The sequence below is a fragment of the Heterodontus francisci genome, chromosome 34, assembly GCF_036365525.1.
Source record: "Heterodontus francisci isolate sHetFra1 chromosome 34, sHetFra1.hap1, whole genome shotgun sequence".
Taxonomy (NCBI): domain Eukaryota; kingdom Metazoa; phylum Chordata; class Chondrichthyes; order Heterodontiformes; family Heterodontidae; genus Heterodontus; species Heterodontus francisci.
The window spans coordinates 30,156,553-30,181,186 of record NC_090404.1 but is presented as its reverse complement, the minus strand read 5'-3'; the positions used below and the strand labels follow the sequence as shown (position 1 = coordinate 30,181,186).

The window sequence follows — 24,634 nt, the reverse complement described above, 5'->3', positions numbered from 1 at the left end:
AACAAGGTGAAAGATTGCTTCACTTTATCCTATCACAGACAAAAGTCAACATGTCATCAGAAAAGTGATTGAGCTTTGAGTAGTGCCATAAAATCATGTCCATTCACCAATACCTTGGTCACTGATACGTAGATTGGGCTCTACCAGAAGCACCCGGATGCAAACCTCATCACAGTCTTGATGTCGACATCATTTCAAGAGGAGTCAAAGGGGAAAATTTCCAATGGCTGAGATTCTAACTGCAATAAGGGAAGTGGATTTTGTTTCACCTGATGGAAGTGTCCTCAGAGGAATCATCATCAACTGCCTCATCAATGAACTTCAACCATCATCAGATCATTCTCTCACTATTCTCCCATTGCAGGATCTGCCTAACACCCGGGCTTGAAGTGGTACCCGGCAAGTAACTTCCCACCTTCATAAGTACCAAGTATATTGATCAAAACACCCACCTCTGCTTGAATCTCACCCAGTCCCCAACATTAAACACCTGGTGATTACTATTGACTAAAAGTTGAACTGTACCAGGCACATCAGCACTGTGATTGCTAGAACAGGGCAGAAGCTGGGCACTCATAGAACATTACAGCGCAGTACAGGCCCTTCAGCCCTCGATGTTGCGCCGACCATCTGACCTACACTATTCCATTTTCATCCATATGTCTATCCAATGACCACTTAAATGCCCTTAAAGTTGGCGAGTCTACTACTGTTGCAGGCAGGGCGTTCCACGCCCCTACTACTCTCTGTGTAAAGAAACTACCTCTGACATCTGTCCTATATCTATCACCCCTCAACTTAAAGCTATGTCTCCTCGTGTTTGCCATCACCATCTGAGGAAAAAGGCTATCACTATCCACCCTGTCCAACCCTCTGATTATCTTATATGTCTCTATTAAGTCACCTCTTCTCCTCCTTCTCTCTAACGAAAACAACCTCAAGTCACTCTGAGATGAGTGACTCACTACCCGATTACCCCAAGGCTTATCAAATGCCTAGATGTCCCAGGTGATGGGATATTAGTTCAGTTTAGTTTAGAGATACAGCACTGAAACAGGCCCTTCGGCCCACCGAGTCTGTGCTGACCATCAACCACCCATTTATACTAATCCTACACTAATTCCATATTCCTACCACATCCACACCTGTCCCTATATTTCCCTACCACCTACCTATACTAGGGGCAATTTTATAATGGCCAATTAGCCTATCAACCAGCAAGTCTTTGGCATGTGGGAGGAAACCGGAGCACCTGCAGGAAACCCACGCAGACACAGGGAGAACTTGCAAACTCCACACAGGCAGTACCCAGAATTGAACCCGGGTCACTGGAGCTGTGAGGCTGCTCACCACTGTGCCGCCCTATTCAACACAATAACACACAATAAGCTCAACACAGCAGTTTGTTTCATCAGTGTATCATTAGACTCAATATTCACCTTCTCCACCACTGTGGATACAGTAAGTATGACTTCAGAATGAACTGCAGCAAAACATCGAAGTTACTTCAACAACACTTCCCTCCCCTGCGAGCTGAACAGCGAGAAGGAGAAGAACAGAAATTCCTTAAGAACCATCAGGTCTAACAGATCATCCTGACTTGACATATATCGCCGTCCCTTCATCAGTGCTCAGTCAGAGTCGAGAATTCCCTGACACCATGCAGGAGCACCATCAGCAAAAAGATTTATTCAGCTCAGGGAGAAGACCCATCACCAGATCCTCAGCTCAGATCGGGATGGACAATAAATGTAACCTTGCTGGAGTTACCCACAACCCAGAAACACACTTAGACTAATAATTAAATGGGAGTGGAATTATGAACTGCAGTTGTGAATAAACTGAGAGTTGGCCAGGGAAGGAATGCAGTCTGTGGATGGAAGGGAGAACAGAGTCTGTGGGCAGGAAGTGGAATGGAGTCTGTGACCAAGGTAGAGGAAAGAAGTGTTTGGTCAGGGAGAGAACGGGAGTCTGTGGCCGGAATGGGGAATAGAGCCTGTAACCAGGATGTAAAATAGCGTCCGTGACCAGGGTGGACAGTAGGGCCTGTGACGAGGGTGGGTAATAGATTCTGTGGGCAGGGTGGACAATAGGGTCTGTGGGCAGGGTGGACAATAGGGTCTGTGGGCAGGGTGGACAATAGGGTCTGTGACCAGGGAGGACAATAGGGTCTGTGACCAGGGTGGGTAATAGATTCTGTGAGAAGGGTGGACAGCAGGGTCTGTGACCAGGGTGGGTAATAGATTCTGTGGGAAGGGTGGTCAATAGGGTCTGTGACCAGGGAGGACAATAGGGTCTGTGACCAGGGTGGGTAATAGATTCTGTGAGAAGGGTGGACAGCAGGGTCTGTGACCAGGGTGGGTAATAGATTCTTTGAAAAGGGTGGACAATAGGGTCTGTGACCAGGGTGGGTAATAGGGTCTGTGAGAAGGGTGGACAATAGGGTCTGTGAGAAGGGTGGACAATAGGGTCTGTGACCAGGGAGGACAATAGGGTCTGTGACCAGGGAGGACAATAGGGTCTGTGATCAGGGTGGACATAGGGTCTGTGATCAGGGTGGGGAATAGAGTTTGTGGTCAGGGAGGAAAATAGAGTTTGTGGAAAGGGAATAATTCAATTATTTGCTGAAACCAGAATCTTCACAACCAATGTATTGAATGCACACATTGTTAAAAGGAGAACTTTCCGAGTACATTACAAGTTACTTTTAACAAATGGACCATTGATTTATGACTGAAATTACGAGTGACAATATAAGATGTCATGGTGGTTTTATAAACTGTTTGAACACATTTCTAACAGTGTTAATCTTTTGCCTTTCACCTCCTTGTGAGAACTGAGCAGATCAATAATTGATAGAGTAATTATCAGACAGGAAATATCTACTGATTTCACTAGTCACAGTCCTCTGCTTCCAATCAGCAGGAATAATTTCCACCAACTGGAAAGTTCAAATAGAACTGATAAACATTTTCCTGGAATATGTGTTACAGTTTTACTCCTGTCCTGACCGTCTAGAATCAGTGACTGTAAGGTAGAGTGGGAGACAGTGGAAAGTAAGACAGCTGCTTGGAGCTGAATTGTTAGTGGATATTGTCTCACACTTCACAGTATATTTGTGATATCTCTGTCAGTGCTGGTTTTTACAGGTCAATGTTATTAATTATATCCAGTAGATTTTAAAACTCCTACCTCTGAAAACATATTTCTGATTGGATACTAGGATTCAGTGAAGGGAGCAAACTCCTGACAGCTATCCAATAAAGAGAATTTATCACTCACATGTTTTTGTGTAAGCAATTCAAATAATAGTTAAATTCTAAAACAGACTATCAGTGGATGCAAATCATGAAAAATGCAAACTGTTCATTGAAGCTGGGACCAGTGAATAAGCAACTGAGCCAAACATTACACAACAGAAACACAGCACACTATTAGATACAGAACAAAAAAACTACACAGAATGAAATTAATAATGGGGTCTAAAGAACAAGGTCAGTAAATGTAGTGAAACATGGTTTACAGAACAAATAGCTGAAATAGTGACTCACCAGGAACACCAACAGCAGCAAGGAATGAGTAATAAACTATTTGTATATTATTAAAGACGTTATAGCAGGGCATTTAGAAAAATTCAAAGTAATCAGGCAGAGTCAACATGGTATTGTGAAAGGGAAATCATGTTCAACCAATTTATTGGAGTTTTTTGAGGGAGTTATATGTGCTGTGGATAAAGTTAAACTGGTGGATGTACTGTATTTAGATTTCCAGAAGGCATTTGATAAGGTGTCACATCAAAGGTTATTGCAGAAAGCAAAATCTCATGGTGTAGAGCAGGGGTCCCCAAAGTATGGCCCATGGGCCAAGTGTGGCCCAATTAATTTTTCTGACCGGCCCCCGACAAGTGCTTAAAAGAAAATCAACTGCACAGATCAATTTAATAAGCATTAAGGTATGGCCTATGCTATGGAAAGGGGTATAAATTTGATGATGCACAACAGAAAAAAACGCTAGCCCATGATGCATTGATGTCTCTCTGCTGTCATTGGTTCAATTGTAAAGTGCACAACTATTGAGGCCAGCCAATCAAAGGCAAATAGCGAATAGACCTACGAAACAGAATGCATTGCAATGGTTCCCACTCGACATCAGACTTCAGTATTTTTGTTGTCATCCTTTTCATGTACCGCATCGAATGTCGCAAATTTAATTAATAGTGGTCAGACGAATATTTTTGTATCCCTCACATAGATAGAATTATTTGCTTGATATGCCAAGAAACCATTGTGATTTACAAGCAATATAACATTAGAAGGCATTACGAGACAAAACACCAGGACAGGTTCTCTGAATATACGGGTGAACACAGGAAGGAAAAATTGAGCAGTTGAAAAAATCCCTCCCAGGCCAGCAAAACCTCTTCAAAAGGAAATTTGAGGAAAACATTGCCTCTGTTAGAGCCAGCTACCGAGTATCTCAGCTAATAGGAGCGGGTGGCAAGCCTTTTAAAAAGGGAGCGTTTATCAAGCAGTGCATGCTACAAGTAGTCGAGGAAATATACCAAGAAAAGTGAGACCTCTTTGAAGCAGTGAGTATGCCAGCTAGCACAGATACTACAAGAGTAGAGGACTTAGGTGACGACCTGTTGACACAATTACAAGGTTATGCCCAAAATTCTGATGTTTTTTCTGTTGCTTTGGACGAGAGTAATGACACTGTTGACACAGCTCAGTTGCTTGTATTCATTCGTGGTATTGATGAATCGTTCAACATTACCGAGGAACTGGCAGTGCTGCATAGTATGAAAGACACTACTGCAGGGGCAGACATTTTTACGAATGTCTGCAAAACATTCGAGCGTCTTGATTTAAAGTGGGGAAATCTGAAGTGTGTTACCACTGATGGGGCAAGGAACATGACGGGGAAAATTGCTGGGTTTATGAGTAGAATTAACAGCCATGTAGAATCAATGGGCATAGCAAAACCAATTGGATTACCCTGCATTACCCATCAACAGTCACGTTGTGGAAAGGCACTAGACTTTGATGAGGTTATGAAAGCCATAGTGTCAATGGTAATTTTCATCCGGTCTCGTGCACTCAACCACAGACAATTCCAAAGTTATTTGGAAGAAATTGATGCACTTAACAGCGATGTGCTCTACCACAGTGACGTTCAATGGCTCAGCCGTGGCAGAGTGCTCAAAAGATTTTTGGAGCTGCGCACCAAAATCAACACATTCATGACTGAAAAAGGCAGGCCTGTGAAAGAACTTTTTGATAGCCAGTGGCTATGGAAGCTCACTTTTCTAACTGATCTGACTCAGCACATAAATGATCTCAACATTAAATTGCAGGGCAAATGGAAGCTAATCTGCCATTTATAGAGCTATGTGAAAGGGTTTGAGATGAAGCTGCAGCTGTTTACTAAGCAGTTAGCTGAGGGCAAACTCAATCATTTTCCAGCTTGTGTAACTCTCAAACAGAGCCAAACTCTGGGAATGGAATTTCCATTGCATTGCTACAAGAACAGTTTTCAGAGAGATTCCAAGATTTCCACTGACATGATGCTGATGAACAGCTTTTTGAAAATCCGTTTGCTGTCAGTGTTGATTCAGCGCCAGTATATCGACAAATGGAACTCATTGATATCCAGACAGACAGTGCTTTGAAGAACAAATACAATTAGGGTGATTTGATTGCAGTCTACAAGCACCTCCCAAGTGACAATTTTTCGTGTTTGAAAAAAATTGCATGGGGCTTCATTACTATGTTTGGCAGCATGTACATTTGTGAACACTCATTTTCAAAGGTGAGGATTGCCAAATCAAGGTTCAGATCAAAACTATCCGACGATCATCTGCACACTGGAGTGTGCATTGCTGTCTCCAATATGAACCCAGACATTGGCCACTAACCAGTGAGAAGCAAGCGCATAAATCACACTGAGGGTTTCAGAGAATGATTCCACCATCAGGCCCAGGAGGGTGTGTACATGTTTGTTAAAGGCCGTTTGGTAAAAATAAGTTTGGGGACCCCTGCTGTAGAGGGTAACATATTGGCATGGATAAAAGATTGGTTAGCAAACAGGAAACAGACAGTAGGCGTAAATGGGTCATTTTCTGGTTGTCAAGATGTAACGAGTGATGTGCCACAGGGATATGTGATGGGGCCTCAACTTTTTATAATTAATATAAATGATTTAGATGAAGGGACCGAATGTATGGTTGCTAAATTTCCTGATGACACAAAGTTAGTTAGGAAAGTAACTTGCGAAAAGGACATAAGGAGGCTACAAAGGGATATAAATATGTTAAGATCTGGCAAATGGAGTATAATGTGGGAAAGTGTGAAATTGTTTACTTTAGCTGGAAGAATAAAAAAGAAGCATATTATCTAAATGGTGAGAGATTGCAGAGCTCTGAGATGCAGAGGGATCTGTGTGTCCAGTACCTTGCTCTACGGCAGCGAGGCCTGGACAACGTATGCCAGCCAAGAGCAACGTCTCAATTCATTCCATCTTCGCTGCCTTCGGAGAATACTTGGCATCAGGTGGCAGGACTATATCTCCAACACAGAAGTCCTTGAAGCGGCCAACATCCCCAGCTTATACACACTACTGAGTCAGCGGCGCTTGAGATGGCTTGGCCATGTGAGCCGCATGGAAGATGGCAGGATCCCCAAAGACACGTTGTACAGCGAGCTCGCCACTGGTATCAGACCCACCGGCCGTCCATGTCTCCGTTATAAAGACGTCTGCAAACGCGACATGAAATCGTGTGACATTGATCACAAGTCGTGGGAGTCAGTTGCCAGCATTCGCCAGAGCTGGCGGGCAGCCATAAAGACAGGGCTAAATTGTGGCGAGTCGAAGAGACTTAGTAGTTGGCAGGAAAAAAGACAGAGGCGCAAGGGGAGAGCCAACTGTCCAACAGCCCCAACAAACAAATTTCTCTGCAGCACCTGTGGAAGAGCCTGTTACTCCAGAATTGGCCTTTATAGCCACTCCAGGCGCTGCTTCACAAACCACTGACCACCTCCAGGCGCGTATCCATTGTCTCTCGAGATAAGGAGGCCCAAAAGAAAGAAAGTGCATGAATCACAAAAGGTTATTATGCAGGTACAGCATGTAATTAGGAATGCTAATAGAATGTTATCATTTATTGTGAGGGGAATTGAATATAAAAATAGGCAGTGTTCCAATGAACATCAATGTAAGCTCGAGGAACAGCATCTCATTTACCGAATAGGCACACTACAGCCTGCCGGACTGAATATTGAGTTCAATAATTTCAGAGCATGACAGCCCCCCACTTTACTTATATTTTTAGTTATTTTTTCTTTTTCCTTTTATTTATATATATATATATATATTTTATGTTGATTTTATTTTATTTCATCTTAGTTTGTTCAGTTTGCTTATCCACGGTTTTTTTCATGTTTGTACTTGCGGCTGTTCAATTTTCAGTCTGTTAACACCCTTTCTGTACTAATGCTTTGTCTTTCAACACACCATTAACATATCTTTGCTCCATGACCATCTGGTCAGCTATTCTGTGACCTTGTCCTATCTACACCTTCTCCTTTGTTATCAATTGCCCCACCCCCACTTTAGTTGCTTATAACCTTTTACATTTCTAATATTTGCCAGTTCTGAAGAAAGGTCACTGACCTGAAACGTTAACTCTGCTTCTCTCTCCACAGATGCTGCCAGACCTGCTGAGTGTTTCCAGCATTTCTTGTTTTTATTTCAGATTTCCAGCATCTGCAGTATTTTGCTTTTAGTAAAAGTAGGGAGGTTATGCTTCAGCTATACAGGGCATTGGTGAGACCACATCGGGAGTATTGTGTACAGTACTGGTCTCCTTATTTAAGGAAGGGTGTAAATGCATTGGAGGCAGGACAGAGAAGGTTTACTTGACTAATATCTGGAATGGGTGGGCTGTCTTATGAGGAAAGATTGGACAGGCTAGGTTTGCATCCGCTGGAATATAGAATAGTATGAGGTGACCTGATTGAAAGATATAAGATCCTGAGGGGTCTTGACAGGGTGGATGTGGAAAGGATATTTCCCCCTGTGGGAGAATCGAGATCCAGGGGTCACTGTTTAAAAATAAGGGGTCGCCCATTTATTTCAGAGATGAGGAGAATTGTTTTCTCTCAGAGGGTCGTGAGTCTTTGGACTTCTCTTCCTCAAAAGGTGGTGGAAGTAGAGTCTTTGAATATTTTTAAGGCAGAGGTAGATAGATTCTTGATAACAAAGGGGGTGGAAAGATATCAGGGGTTGGTGGAAATGTGGAGTAATCAGTTCAGCCATGAACTTATTGAATGGCGGAACAGGCTCGAAGGGCCAAGTGGCCTACTCCTGCTCCGAATTCATATGTTTGTACACGCTGTAAGCTTGAACACTCGAAGGAGATTACTTTTGAATCTTCCAATCGTAATAGAACAAAGAACAAAGAACAGTACAGCACAGGAACAGGCCATTTGGCCCTCCAAGCCTGCGCTGATCTTGATGCCTGCCGAAACTAACACCTTCTGCACTTCCGGGGCCCATATCCCTCTATTCCCTTCCTATTCATATATTTGTCAAGACGATTATTAAACGTCGCGATCGTATCTGCTTCCACCACCTCCCCTGGCAGCAAGTTCCAGGCACTCACCACCCTCTGTGTAAAAAAAATTGCCTCGCACATCCCCTCTAAACTTTGCCCCTCGCACCTTAAACCTATGTCCCCTAGTAACTGACTCTTCCACCCTGGGAAAAAGCTTCTGACTATTCACTCTGTCCATGCCGCTCATAACTTTGAAAACCTCTATCATGTCACCCCTCCACCTCCGTCGTTCCAGTGAAAACAATCCGAGTTTTTCCAACATCTCCTCATAGCTAATGCCCTCCAGACCAGGCAACATCCTGGTAAACCTCCTCTGTACCCTCTCCAAAGCCTCCACATCCTTCTGGTAGTGTGGCGACCAGAATTGCACACAATATTCTAGTCACATCCCTCCATTCATAAAAACACCCATCCACTGATACCCTCTGTCTTCTATGACTGAGCCAGTTCTGTATCCATCTTGCCAGCTCACCTCTGTTGCCTGGTCTGGAGGGCATTAGCTATGAGGAGCATTTGGAATAACTCGGATTGTTTTCACTGGAATGACAGAGGTGGAGGGGCGACATGATAGAGGTTTACAAAGTTATGAGCAGCATGGACAGAGTGGATAGTCAGAAGCTTTTTCCCAGGGTGGAAGAGTCAGTTACTAGGGGACATAGGTTTAAGGTGCGAGGGGCAAAGTTTAGAGGGGATGTGCGAGGCAAGGTTTTTACACAGACGGTGGTGAGTGCCTGGAACTTGCTGCCTGGGGAGGTGGTGGAAGCAGATACGATAGCGACGTTTAAGAGACATCTTGACAAATACCTGAATAGGAAGGGAATAGCGGGATATGGGCCCCGGAAGTGCAGAAGGTGTTAGTTTAGGCAGGCATCAAGATCGGCGCAGGCTTGGAGGGCCGAATGGCCTGTTCCCGTGCTGTACTGTTCTTTGTTCTTTGTTTTGTTCCTTTCAATGCTAATTTGTTCAAGTATATCACAATCTTTGCTGGGGAAAGGTATAACATTTCCACCAGACAGCGCATTGAATGCTAAAGTTTTAGTGAATGGTATTGGTGGGGAGTATATACCCATACCTTTGTATCAAGTGCACCTGGAGTGTGACCTAATGTCTGGGGCAGCAACTTTAGGAGTTGTCCATAAGTGTTCCAGTAGATGGAATTGACCTACTCTTTGGGAATGATTTGGCTGGAGCAAAAGTATTAGCTTCTCCCGTAGTCACAGAGAAACCAAGTGAAGTTAAAGAAACACAACAATTACCGGAAAAGAAGTTCCAGGAATCTTTCTTTCATGTACAGTAACCCGAGCAATGACTAAAGAAGTTCCATTGTCAGAAGTACTGTTTGCACCGCAGACAGCCAAATATCTGAAACTTTCTTTGGGGATTTAGACAATCCAAATGAGATGTTTAGCAAATGTTCTCTAATCACAGCACAACAAGCTGATCCAGAGTTAACTAAAATGGCACAATCATTGTGACAGAAGCTGAGGCAAAATGAGTTCCAGAAGGTTCTTAAAGATGGGGTCCTTATGCAGAAATGGAGACTGCTTGGTCGAAGATTGGATGGTTTTTTGACAGGTATTAGTACCACATAATTATCACTGGGAATGATTAAGGTTAGAGCATGAAATTCCTATAGCAGGACATATGGAGATCTGGAAGACCAAATCACATATAAGTAAACATTATTATTGACCAGGACTTGCCAAGGACATGGTGCAGTTTTGTAAAACATGCCATACGTGCCAGATTGTGGGAAAACTGAAACCTACCATAAAACCAGCACCTCTAATTCCCATACCAGTTACGGGGCAACAATTTAGTAGGAAGAAGGGTCACTGACCCAAAACGTTAACTCTGCTTCTCTTTCCACAGATGCTGCCAGACCTGCTGAGTGAATCCAGCATTTCTTGTTTTTGTTTCAGATTTCCAGCATCCGCAGTATTTTGCTTTTATATTACCATTTAGTAGGTGTTGGTAGACTGTGTAGGACCTTTACCGAAAACAAAAGCATGACACCAATATATACTCACTATCATGGATATGGCTATTCGATTTACAGAGACCATTCCTTTGAGAACAGTTACTGCTAAGGTAGCAGTAGAGAAGTTAACATAATTCTTTACAAGATATGGATTACCAACGGAAGTTCAATTGGATCACAGTTCCAATTTTATATCTGATATTTTTCAAGAAATTATGGGTAATTTAGGGATCAAACAATTAAGATCTCCAGCATATCTGCCACAGACACAGGGAGCTTTAGAAAAGTACTATGAAACTCTCAAAACAATGATTAGGGCATACTGTCATGAACATCCTCGTGATTGGGATAAAGGGCTAGACTTTCTTTTATTTTGCACTAGAGATTCGCTTAATGAGCCTACGGGTTTTAGTTCCTTTGAATTAGTTTATGGACATGAGATAAGAGGTCCACTAAAACTAATCAAATAATGTTTTATAGAATGAAGGGATGTATCTTTTGTACTAAACCATATACCCGTGTTCCGGGAAAGGCTCACGAAAACTTGCAATGTGGCTCAGGAACCCATTAAGGTATCTTAAACCACTAAGAAAAAATGGGCAGACAAGTGCACAAAGACCCAAACATTTCAAACAGGGGATGAAGTATTCGTATTATTACCTTTACAGGGTGAACCATTAAAAGCACGGTTCAGTGGTCCGTATAAAGTGGTCAAAAGAACTGGTCAAGTAAATTATTTGATTGACACCCCAGATCTCAGGAAAAAAGAGTCGACTGTGTCATATCAATATGCTATAACAGTATTATTGCAAGGAGCAGGATAGGCAAGCATAGGTATGACATGTAGTAGGGACCATGAAGAATGAAAGGGATAGTGAGGATGAGGCAGAAGGAGACCTATATATTTCTCAGATTGAACCTGCTACTGTCCAGTTAGCTAATACAGAATGGCTAGGAGGATTGGACACCATGCTTTCATTTTTAGATGCAGAAAAACAATAGACCTAACAAGGCTACTCACAGTATTTAAAAGAGTCTGTAGGGATAGGATGACTGTATCGGTGCCGTTTCCTGCTCCTGCCCTGAATGGGAAACTTTATCAACTTTGCTTCTAATCTCCACCCTTTACATGGTCCATCTCTGACACGTCCCTCCCCTTCCTTGACTTCTCTGTCTCCACCTCTGGGATAGGCTGTCTACTAATATTCATTATAAGCCCACCAACTCCTACAGCTACCTCGACGACACTTCTTCACACCCTGCCTCCTGTAAGGACTCTATTCCATTCCCCCATTTTCTCTGTCTCCGACGCATCTGCTCTGATGATGCTACCTTCCATGACAGCACTTCTGATATGTCTTCCTTTTTCCTTAACCGAGGATTCCCCCCCACTGTGGTTGACAGGGCCCTCAACCGTGTCCATCCCATTTCCCGCACCTCTACCCTCACCCCTTCCCCTCCGTCCCAGAACCGCGACAGGGTTCCTCTTGTCCTCACTTTCCACCCCATCAGCCTCCAAATCATCATCCTCCATCATTTCTGCCACCTCCAGCACAATGCCACTACCAAAGGCATCTTCCCCTGTCAGCGTTCCAAAGGGCTCATTACCTCCGCGACACTCTGGTCCACTGCTCCATTACCCCCACCACCTCGCCCCCTTCCCACAGCACCTTCCCCTGTAATCAAAGGAGGTGTAATACCTGCCCATTTATCTCCTCTCTCCTTACTATCCAAGGCCCCAAACACTCCTTTCAGGTGAAGCAGCAACTTACTTGTACTTCTTTCAATTTACTATACTGTATTCGCTGCTCACATTGGGTAGACCAAATGCAGACTGGGTAACGGCTTTTCAGAACACCTCCTCTCAGTTCAAAAGCATGACCCAGAGCTTCCAGTTGCTGGCCATTTCAACACACCCCCTGCTCTCATGCTCACATCTCTGTCCTAAGATTGTTGCAGTGTTCCAGTGAACATCAACACAAGCTCGTGGAACAGCGTCGCATTTACCGATTAGGCATGCTACAGCCTGCTGGACTGAACATTGAGTTCAATAATTTCAGAGCATGACTGGCCCCCATTTTACTTTTATTTTTAGTTCTTTTTTTCTTTCTTTTTTGTGTTTATTTTATTTTAATTTGTTCAGTTTGTTTCTACTGTGCCTACCCACTGTGGGTTTTTTTTCATGTTTGTACTTGTGGCTGTTCAGGTTTCTGTCCATTAACACCCTATCTGTACTAATGCTTTGTCTTTCAGCACACCATTAACATATTGTTTGCCTTTGCTCCATGACCTTCTGGTCAGCTATTCTGTGACCTTGTCTTATCAATACCTTCTCTTTTGTTATCTCTTGTCCCACCCCCACTTTACTTACTTAAAATCTTTTACATTTCTTATATTTGTCAGTTCTGAAGAAGGGTCACTGACCTGAAACGTTAATTCTGCTTCTGTCTCCACAGATGCTTCAGACCTGCTGAGTATTTCCAGCGTTTCTTGTTTTGATTATAAGATAGGGTCTTGATTGAAACGTATAAGATCCTAAGGCATCTTGACAGGATGGATATGGAAAGGATGTTTCCCTCTGTGGGAGAATCTTGAACTAGGGGTCGCCTATTTAAGATAGAGATGACGATTTCTTTTTCTCTCAGAGGGTCGTGAGACTTTGGAATTCTCTTCCTCAAAAGGCGGTAGAAGTAGAGTCTTTGAATATTTTTAAGGCAGACGTAGATAGATTCTTTGTAGCAAGGGGTGGAAGATGATCAGGGGTAGGTGAAAACATGGAATAATCAGTTCAGCCATGAACTTATTGAATGGCGGAGCCGGCTTGAAGGATCGAGTGGCCTACTCCTGCTTGCAATTTGTATGTTTGTAAGTCAGGATGTACAACAGGATGTAGGGGAGTCCATTCCTATAAAACAACATCCTTACCGCTTAAGTCCAGACAAACAGGCTCAAATAAAAGCAGAAATCAAACATGCTGGAAAATAACTTAATTGAACCTAGGCAAAGCAGCTGGAGTTCACTAATAGTATTACTGCCTAAACCTGATGGCTCAGCCAGACTTTTGATAGACTACAGAAAAGTCAATGCAGTAACAAAGGCAGACTCTTCCCTAATTTCTTGCTTGGAAGACTGTATTGACAGAGTGGGCAGTGCCATGTTTCTTACAAAGATAGATTTTTTAAAGGGATCCTAGCAAGTTCCTGAGCTAAAGAAATATCAGCTTTTATCACACCAGACAGTCTTTACAAATGTCAAGTGATGTCATTTGGGCTAAAAAAAAATGCCCCAGTAACCTTCAGTGACTAAAGAATCAAGAGGTAGCCAGTGTTGCTAACTGTGTAGTGTATCTTGATGATGTGCTAATATACAGTAACACTTGGATGGAATACTTGTAACAGCTAGAAACTGTTTTAAGAAATTACAAACAGCTGATTTAGTGGTGAGTCTGTAAAAAAAGCAAATTCACAAATAAGAGAGTGACTTACCTTGAGCATATAGTGGGGCAAAGACAAGTGTTGCCAAGAACGGCAAAAGTGCAAGCATTGGTGGAGCTCCCTATCTCTAAGACTAAGTGTGAAATCATGAGGTTCTTGGGGATGTGTGGTTTCCACAGAAAGTTTGCACCAAATTTCAGTCCTGTAGTTGCTCCACTAACATATTTGCTCCACTAACATATTTGCTACAGAAAAAGAAAACCAAGGTACTGTGGTTACGGGTGTGCCAGGCATCTTTTGAAAAGCTGAAGGCGATTTTGACTAATGAACCAGTGTTGGCTGCTCCAAATTTTACTAAGCCCTTCAAGATAGAGATTGATGCTAATGACCTGGGATTGGTGCAGTCCTGTTACATGATGATGAATCAGGCCTTGAAGGACCAGTGGGATACTTTTCAAATAAACTAAATCACCAGCAAAGAAAAAATCCACCATGGAAAAAGAAACGGTAGGTCTATTATTGGTTATTAAATATTTTGAACTATATGTCTGCCACAACCACAGAGAAACACTGATAATATACTGACCATAACCCATTCATCTTTGTGGAAAAATTTAAAAGCCTCAATGCCAGAATATTCTGATGGAGTTTACTGTTGCAGCCTTGTCACTTAAAGATGGTTCACATTTCGGCAAGTAAAAACAATGTTATTGCAGGGGCTCTGTCGCGAATTTAACTTTGTTGAGTTACATGAGTAAAGATGGTACAAAGCAAACTAATATTAATTCCAAGTAGTGTGATTGGGGGGCATGAGTGTGAGAATGTTTAAAATGTTTTCAACTTCTGTTTTTATTACATTGCAATAAAGCGCATTCAAGGGCAGAGGTGTCACAGAACGCCCATATTTTCTGAGAAACTTGGAATCTGTATTTTTAAAAACTAAGAAGAAACGATTTCATAGTTATTGAAACATCTGGAGATAGCTGAACTTTATAGATGCTTCCTTTTTGTTTAAAAAAAAAAGCAAGGTCAACCAGAGGTTCCTGGTTTTGACCAGTAAACAAATACTGGAAACCAGGTAATTTCGAGAAAACCAGTAGGGAGTTTGACCGAATAGCTACCCTCTGTTGTGACAAGAGACAATTTATGATTGCCATGGGACATGGTTGGAAAATTGTCATTTCATTTTTTGAACTTTAAAAACCAGTGGTTTCGGACTAAAGCAGGCAATTGGAATTTGATGGACCTGCCAGGAGATCAGAAGAACCAGTAAAGAATCCTTGCTCTTGAAAAGCAAAAGCTTGTATGAAGTGGCACTGTTGCCTCCTGCATTTTAGAAGAAACCCTGATTTTGCAGAAACCTTGAATCTTTAAAGGGACTTTTGCATCGAATGTGAGAACTGACACCTGTTGCTACACCCCTGATGGAAAACCTATGTGAAGCCTTCTACAGTTGAATATCTTTGCCTACCCAACACCGAGACTGTTCATCAACCTTGCCTGGAAAGACTTTGAATGGCAGCCAACTGTTTGGCTTTAGGACACCTCACCAAACCAAAGAACTTCCTTCCAGATTATTGCAGTCCAAGTTTTTTTTTCTTTTATTTCTTTGAAACAACTGGAAACAAAAATCCCCTTTATCCCAGTTAACCATTTTTTGGATGCATATGCATTGCATGAGGGCTAGGGAAAAATGAGTTTTAATATCTCAATTCGTATATAAATTGACTTCATTATTGGTTAAGACTTGGTTTTATAAGAAATGGATCATTTTGTTGTTTATTAAAGGAACCTGGTAGGTGTGCTTTATTCTGGGGACAATGTAGTCTTTAATTGTTTCGGTAAGAGGGGAAATTTATTGATATCTTTTGACCTGTGGAGGTGTGGGACTGAATTAACAGTGTACTCCTCCCGCCTTGGTCGTAACATTTTCTCACAGCAGTTTTACTATTGCTGTGGGCTTTTTAACTTACTTTTTCTCCTCCTGGCCATTCGTATTGCCCTCCTGCACAATCATTAAAGACAACTGACAGCATTTGGTGTCAGTCTAAATGATGGTTTCATTTCCTCAAAGTTTTTTTTTTAAATTATCCACTCTAACTCATTTTGATCCTCACTCTGGGTATTATTTTATTGCCGGTTGCCTTTGAAATCTATTTTTAATTTCCCAAATTTTCAATTTACACTGAGTGTGGTTCACCTCTCTGTGGGGTTGATGAAATCACCATGCACATGCTGTTGTTGTTGGTATACGTCAGTGTAGGAACAATTAATTTAATTCCTGTTTCAATTGATGTCCTCGATGTATCCCTGTCTAGCTTGGAAAGCTGTCAGGTCCTGTTGTTGTTTGACTGTGGACGAGGTAGTCAATCTGTCCTGCAGCTTCCCAATGTTTTGTTTCTGGTGTTCAATAGTATTTTCTAATTTCCCACATGCACTGTTGCATACAGTTCAATTTTGTTCACCCATCCTTGGATGAAAGCAATTACTTCCTCAAATGTGATGTGTGTTTTCTGGGTTAGACATTCAGAAATGAGGATCTGAATTTCCTTCCCACTACACAACCCCCAGACCTTGTCCTGATACCTAGTCAATAACGTTTTTCCTGCCATTTCATCTATTGGAAGAGGAAACACCTATTGAGGCTATCCAAGGACCACCCACTCCCCATAAACACTTATACAGATTTCCTCTCTCAGTTAGTTCAATGGAAACAACCCACTGGCCAGGCAGGCAGCAGAGAGTCCCTTAATCAAAAATGAGAGTCCGGTTTTCACTTGGTCAATTGTCCCATCTGGGGTGCCATCTGTAAGTTTCAGGTCGATGTTATCTGAATAGAGGTGAAACAGAGGATACCCAAACATCTCGCCTTGGGATTCTTGACCAAGATATATCTACAAGTATGGACTCAAGTTCTGTGGTCAAGTCAGAGGGCTTATTAGGTTTAACTAAGATATACAAAGTTAATACTTAACAACGGCAATAGGTATACAGCAACACTCAGCTCTTGCTTCTGCTGGGGCACAGACTTCTCTCCTCCATAATCTATCATCTTCTATTTGTGCCAACAATATTCTGTTAACTCCTCTCTAAATGTGCTACTGAGGTCCCAAACTCTCCCCTTATATCCGTCTTAGGGGGTCTCTGTCTTGCCATATTAGGCCATGATCTAATTCAGTCAATATGATTGGGTTAAGACTACATCATTGTTTACTCCTAGTCTCAGGCTGACTTAGCAGATAGATCCTCATAGATGGTTCTTGTTTTTAACCCTTGCCAGATAGCTCTATCTCTGCAGCTTTACAGTTTTTAATGACTAGACTCATTGATATTTTTTATCCTTGTTCTTACAGAAGTGCAGAAAAACATGTTTTCTCAACTCTCCAAATGTCAATTCAGCATCAAACAGCCTGCCATTGACCTATTTCAGTCAAGCCTATCCATCATGCCTTGCAGTCAAGCCTTGATACAAGTTTTTTGCTGCAAGTGTATTACAAAGCTATTCATCAAAGTAAGCTATGAAAATGTTCTAAACTTTACAAATTTCGTCCAGGCCTCAGGATTAACCCACGTGGGGACTTTGCCGTCAGTGAAGAGAGACAAGAAAGATCAAAGAGCCGTTTGTCCCTCTCAGTGTGATCCTGAAGGACTGTGTTCAGGCTGAAGTTCTGTTCCTGCTGTATGATCCTCCCCCAGATTGTCCTTTCTGAGCTCCAGCCAGGTGATGCTAAACACTCAGGTGGGAAAGACAACAAATCTACAAGTGTGTTTAAAATAAAGCTGATTTATTAAACATTGAACCAGAATATTAAACTCCAGCCAAGTTATAAGGATTATTCACATCAGCAAAAACAAACTCCAACTGTTATAATAGAAACAGAGAAGTTCTGGCACAGAAAGAGGCCATTCAGCCCATCATGTCTGTGCTGGCCATTAAGAGTTATCCAGCTTAATCCCACTTTGCAGCTCTTGGTCTGTAGCCTCGTAGGTTACGCCTCCTCAGTTGCATATCCAAGTATTTTTTAAATGAGATGAGAGTTGCTGCCTCTATCACCCTTTCAGGCAGTGAGTTCCAGACACCAAACCCCAACCCTCTGGGTGAAAAGATTTCTCACTGTTTTCTAATCCTTCTGCCAATTACTGTAAATCCATGTCCCCTGGTTATTGACCTCTCTGATAATGGAAATAGTTCCTTCCTATCCACTCTATCTCAGCTCCTCATAATTTTATACACCTCAACCTCCTCTGTTCCAAAGAAAACAACCCCAGCCTAACCAATCTTTCTTCACAGCTAAAATTCTCCAGTCCAGGCAACATTTTTGTAAATCTCCTCTGTACCCTCTCTAATAATCACATCCATCCTGTAATGCAGTGACCAGAACTGCTCACAGTATTTCAGCTGTGGCCTCACCAGTGTTTTATGCAGTTTCACTATAACCTCACAACTCTTATACCTTATGCCTCAGCCAATAAAAGCAAGCATCACATATGCGTTCTTAACCACCTTATCTACCTGTCCAGCCACCTTCAGGAATTTGTGGACATGCACTCCAAGGTCCCTCTGTTCCTCTACACTGCTTAGTATCCCACCATTTATTGCATATTCCCTTGTCTTTTTAACCCTCCCCAAATTCATTATCTCACACTTCTCCGGATTAAACTCATTTGCCATTTTCTGCCCACCTGACTAATCCATTGATATCTTCCTGCAGTCTACTGCTTTCTTCCTCACTGTCAACCACACGATCACTTTTTGTCTCATCTGCAAACTTCTTAATCATGTTCCCTACATTTAAGTCTAAATAATGGTCATATTCCACAAAAAACAAGTGACCTGGTACTGAGCACTGTGGAACCCCACTGGAAGCAGGGTTCCAATCATGGTTCAGTTCTGGATGTGATTAACAGCAGCAATAACACAAGAACACAAGAAATAGGAGCAGAAATAGACCATGTGGCCCATTGAGCCTGCTCCGCCATTCAATACGATTATGGCTGATCTCAGGCTTCAAATCCACTTTCCTGCCCACTCCCCATATCCCTTGATTCCCTGTGAGACCAAATATCTATCTACCTATCCCAGCCTCGAATGTATTCAACGATGGAGCATCCACAACCCTCTGGGATGGAGAATTTCAAAGATTCACAACCCTTTGAGTGAAGTAATTTCTCCTCATCTCAGTCCTGAATGATTGACCCCTTATCTTGAGACGGTGTCCCGGTGTTCTAGATTCCCTGACCAGTGGGACCAATCTCTCAGTTTCTACCCTAAACAGTTCTTTCAGAATCTCGTATGCCTCAATTAGATTGCCGCTCATTCTTTTAAACTCCAGAGGATATAGGCCCAATTTACTCAGCCTATCATCCCAGGGACCAATTTAGTAAATCTTTGCTGCCCTGCACGGAGCAGGTGAATGGCCTCTCCCCAGTGTGAACTGGCTGGTGTGTCAGTGCAAGTATATCCTTTCTTAAATTTGGAAACCAAAACTGCACACAGTATTCCAGGTGCGGTCTCACCAAAGCCCTGTACAATTTTAGTAAGACTTCTTTATTCCTATACTCCAATTTGCAATAAAGCCCAAAATGCCATTTGCCTTCTTAATAGTCTGCTGCACCTGCATGTTAACTTTGTGTATTCCTTGTACGCGTACCCCCAAGTCTCTCGGAACATCAACACTTAGCAGAATAATTTTCAAAAGGTGTGAAACTACTAAGTGTTGATGTTCCGAGAGACTTGGGGGTACGCGTACAAGGAATACACAAAGTTAACATGCAGGTGCAGCAGACTATTAAGAAGGCAAATGGCATTTTGGGCTTTATTGCAAATTGGAGTATAGGAATAAAGAAGTCTTACTAAAATTGTACAGGGCTTTGGTGAGACCGCACCTGGAATACTATGTGCAGTTTTGGTTTCCAAATTTAAGAAAGGATATACTTGCACTGACACACCAGCCAGTTCACACTGGGGAGAGGCCATTCATTGGCTGTGTGTGTGGGAGGGAATTCAGTCAGTCATCCATCCTGCTGACACATTAGAGAGTTCACATATAATATCAGGGGTCGGATTCTGCTGTTAGCAGAATAATTTTGAAACGGTGTGAAACTGCTAACAGCAGAATCCGACCCCTGATATTATATGTGAACTCTCTAATGGGTCAGCAGGATGGATGACTGACTGAATCCCCTCCCATACACAGAGCCAATGAATGGCCTCTCCCCAGTGTGAACTTGCTGGTGTCTCAGCAAATCCTTTGTATTTTTAAACCTCTTCTCATAGTCAAAACATGTAAACGGTCTCTCATCAGTGTGAATAAGCTGGTGACTCAACAGGTGGGATGACTGAGTGAATCGTTTCCCACACTAGAGCAGCTGAATGGCCTCTCCCCAGTGTGAACTCGCTGGTGTGTCAGAAGGTGGGATAACTGAGTGAATCCCTTCCCACACTCTGAGCAGATAAATGGCCTCTCCCTGGTGTGAACTCGCTGGTGTGTCAGAAGGATGGATAACTGAGTGAATCCCTTCCCACACAGGGAGCAGTTGAATGGCCTCTCCCCAGTGTGAACCCGCTGGTGTGTCAGCAGGTTGGTTGACTGAGTGAATCCCTTCCCACACTCAGAGCAGATGAACGGCCTCTCGCCAGCATGAGTGTGTTGGTGTTTCAGTAAACTTTTGTTACTTTTAAATCTCTTCTCACAGTCAGAACATTGAAAAGGTCGGTTATCAGTGTGAACAAATTGGTGTGCATTGAGGTGGGATAACTGAGTGAATCCCTTCCCACACACAGAGCAGGTGAACGGCCTCTCCCCAGTGTGAACTCGCTGGTGTGTCAGCAGGTGGGATGACTGAGTGAATCCCTTCCCACACTCAGAGCAGGAGAACGGCATTGCCCCAGTGTGAGTATGTTGGTGTGTCTGTAGATCCCTTGTGCTTTTAAAGCTCTTCTCACAGTCAGAACATTTAAATGGCCTCTCCCCCGTATGAACGCGCTGGTGTGTCAGAAGGTTGGACGACTGAGTGAATCGCTTCCCACATTCTCGGCAGGTGAATGGCCTCTCCCCAGTGTGAACTCGCTGGTGTGTCAGAAGGTTGGACGACTGAGTGAATCTCTTCCCACATTCTCGGCAGGTGAATGGTTTCTCCCCGGTGTGAGTGCGTTGGTGTTTCTGCAGATCCCTTGTTCTTTTAAAGCTCTTCTCACAGTCAGAACATTTGAACGGTCTTTCCCCAGTGTGACTGTGTTGATGAGTTTCCAGCTCAACCAGGTGGTTGAATCCCTTCCCACAATCCACACATTTCCATGGTTTCTCTGTGGTGCCGATGTCCTTGTGTCTCTCCAGGTTGGATAATCAGTTGAAGCCTCGTCCACACACAGAACACGTGTACGGTTTCTCCCCGCTGTGAATGGTGTGATGTTTTTTCAGGCTGTGCAACTGGTTAAAGCTCTTTCCACAGTCAGTGCACTGGAACACTCTCACTCGGGTGTATGTGTCTCAGTGTGCTTCCAGTCGCACTGATGTCGATTCTGACTGTGCGAAAATATTTGAAACAAACATTTCTCTTCCCACATTCAAAAGCCGATGATGTTCAGATCCTGATGAATCAAGTGACTGTTAGATAGTGACACTATTTTTGGCTTTGCATTCCCGTCTGCAAATCTTCCCGTTCTTATACCCTGTAAAAAGGAGTTTACAAAAGCCATCACTGTCAGTCCGGATAGAAATTCACAACATTCTCCCCTTCTACTTGCTGACCCAGGATGGTCATGCATGCGCCCTGCTGCACATTCTCCTCCAATCTACCTCCCTTGACAGTCTCACATTGGAAATTGTTGGGCCGACTGGGCTCAAAAGTACTCTGAATTAAACCCAACAGCTTCTCCTCCAGCTCCACTCCTGCTCCAACTGATGCAACAAAAAAGACCTACACAGGTGGTCAGGGACCAACTTCCACATCCAACCCCCACCCTCATACAAACCTGCTCTTAATTGGTCCGTCCGTTTCTCACCTCAGTTCTGTGAACAACACCTGCAATAAAACAAAAGCAAAATACTGTGGCTGCTGGAAGTCTGAAATAAAAGAAAATGCTGGAAATACTCAGCAGGTCAGGCAGTATCTGTGGAGAGAGAAACAGAGTTAATGTTTCAGGCGCATCGAGCTGCCGGAGCCTGCAGCCAGGAACTTGGAGTGGGAGAAGGAGGAAGAATGAGGAGAGGCAATATAGTCCAACACTCCCAGCAACCTACAATCCACCGACATTACCGGGATAGGGAGACAGAGTTCAGAAACACTCACCAACACGACTCCAGTAAAACATCCCAGGAGGAAAAGGGGGAGCAGTGTGTGTTCCTTCCCTGATATCCCCCTCCCCAGGCCTGTCAGTCAAACCCCCCACTCCTCCCAGTCCACAACTCAGCCGAGCAGCTTCCTGCACCTTCAGCCAGCCCTGCCCAGGTGTGGCCCAGTCCAAGGGGAGTCTTTATGGAACCAGGGAGGGGGGACCTCCTGCCCTGTGCTGTGTCCCAAATGGTTCCTCCCTCCCTCAGGTTCCTTTATAACTGAGCTAAGTTTCCTTTAAAGTTTTGCCCTTAGATGTTACAGTTTATTAATCCTTAGTTCCTGTTATATATTGCTATACTATTTGTAAAGTGTTAACAACTAGTTCCAAGCTAATTAGTTCCTATGTGCAAGTATTTCATTGGGCGGCCACATTCACAGCTGCCCTGGGGAGTCATGTTATATGTAACATAAAAACCAGTTGAACCAGGTTCGACAGCAGACAGCATGGTGCTGTGATAAACAGACTGACTCCAGCCTTTCCTAGTTTAAAGTGTGATTATTTCCAACATCTGTGAACCAGAAAAACAACAAAAAGATGTAACATGGTGGCAGTATCTGTGAGTAAACCTGGAACATTTTTAAAAGCATCAGATTGAGAAAATTGACCCAAATTAGTGCCAGAGAGAGAGAGAGAGAAACTGAGTGACTCGTGCGAAAAAAAATGTCAGCGGGACAGGAATGAATGCACAGCTACAGCCCATCATGAATTGGGAAGCTGATGATGTCATAGAGGCATTTGAGAAATTTAAACAAAAGTGCAATTTGGCATTCAGTAGCTTCCTAAAAGGCATCAGTGAAGAGGAGAGGGTCAGTTATATCCTTCTGTGGGCTGGAGATAAAGGGTTACATTTATTTAACAGCTGGGACCTAAGCAAAGAGGACAGCAGAAACTCAAGACAAAATTTTTGAAAGATTCAGCACCCATCTCCAGGCAAAATCAAATCATCAGATATACTGATATGAATTTCAAGGCCTCAGACAGGAACTAGGTGAGCCTATTGATAATTTTGTAGCAAGATTGAAAAATGCAGCCAGAAAATGTATATTTAAGGACACAGATGAACGGCTGATAGATCGGCTCATTTGGGGTTCTGCACATCCTGAAGTACAGAAAGCTCTAATCAGACATGACAAGCTCACAATATCGCAGGCTGTAGACACTGCCAGAGCACATGAAGCCACAAGCAGACAGATGAAGACTCTGACTTCCCAAATAGCTAGCCTTCAGTTAAGCCAAGAGACAGGCAGCAGGGTTGATGCAGTGAAACAACAACTAAAGAATGTACACCAGAGAGAAAGATCTGCAGGAGCTGTGGACGACCACATGAATTGACAGACAGAAGGAACTGTCCCGTATATGGATCAATCTGCAGAGCTTGCGGAAAGACCCATCACTGGGAAAAGATGTGAACAAGGCAAGAAGGTGGTAGACGAATTAGCAGAGCCAAAGTAACAGGGTGAAGGAATAGTGAAAGAAAGCAAAACATCCATACCCTGGAAGATGACGATGGATTTGAGAACATGATAGACATAAGAACCATAGAATTACACAAAATGTCTGGATGTGACGGTTCCCAGAGAAACGAAATTCACACAACCACTCAGATCAAGAACAGGCTGAGAAATAAGCCCACGATGATAAAAATGAAGGTGAAGATTAATACTAGAGCGCAGATTAACATCATCCCGTTCAGACTATACCAGCAGATCTTCCCTGAAAATTTGGAGAAAAATGGTTATCCAAGGGAAGGTGCTCTGAAACCAAACAACATCATGTTAACAGCATACGGGGGAACTGAGATTCGACAGCTAGGAACAACACAAAGGAAAAAATGTTAACTGTATGTTCTACGTCACAGAAACAGATGGTCCAGCTAAACTGGGGTTGAGCAGTTGTGAAGAGCTGCAGATTATCTCAGTAAACCATAAGGTGAAAGAGGTGACACTGAGGGTTGAAGATAGTACACCTATTGAAAATCGCCCTCCAAAAAGCAAAGAAGATCTGGTACAAATGCACCCAGAGTGTTTTGATGAGACAATTGGAAGACTTTGAGCATCACATCACTATTAACCCAGCGATGAAACCGGTAAAGTACCAGTAGAACTAAAAGGAAAGCTTAACCAAGCAATAAAGAGGGATCACTACCCTATTCCCACACTGGAAGAAATCACACCAGCACTGGCAGGGGCAAACATGTTCAGCAAGCTTGATGCTGGAAATGGCTACCGGAATGTGAAGCTGGACACAGAATCTTCACTGTTGACAAC

At 43.0% G+C, this 24,634-nt stretch overlaps 1 pseudogene; it reads right to left on the bottom strand.

The window, feature by feature from the left end:
• LOC137348784 (zinc finger protein 585A-like) overlaps positions 1 to 23,540 on the bottom strand; it is a 50,120-nt pseudogene extending 26,580 nt beyond the window's left edge.
• Positions 23,541 to 24,634: the final 1,094 nt, after the last annotated feature.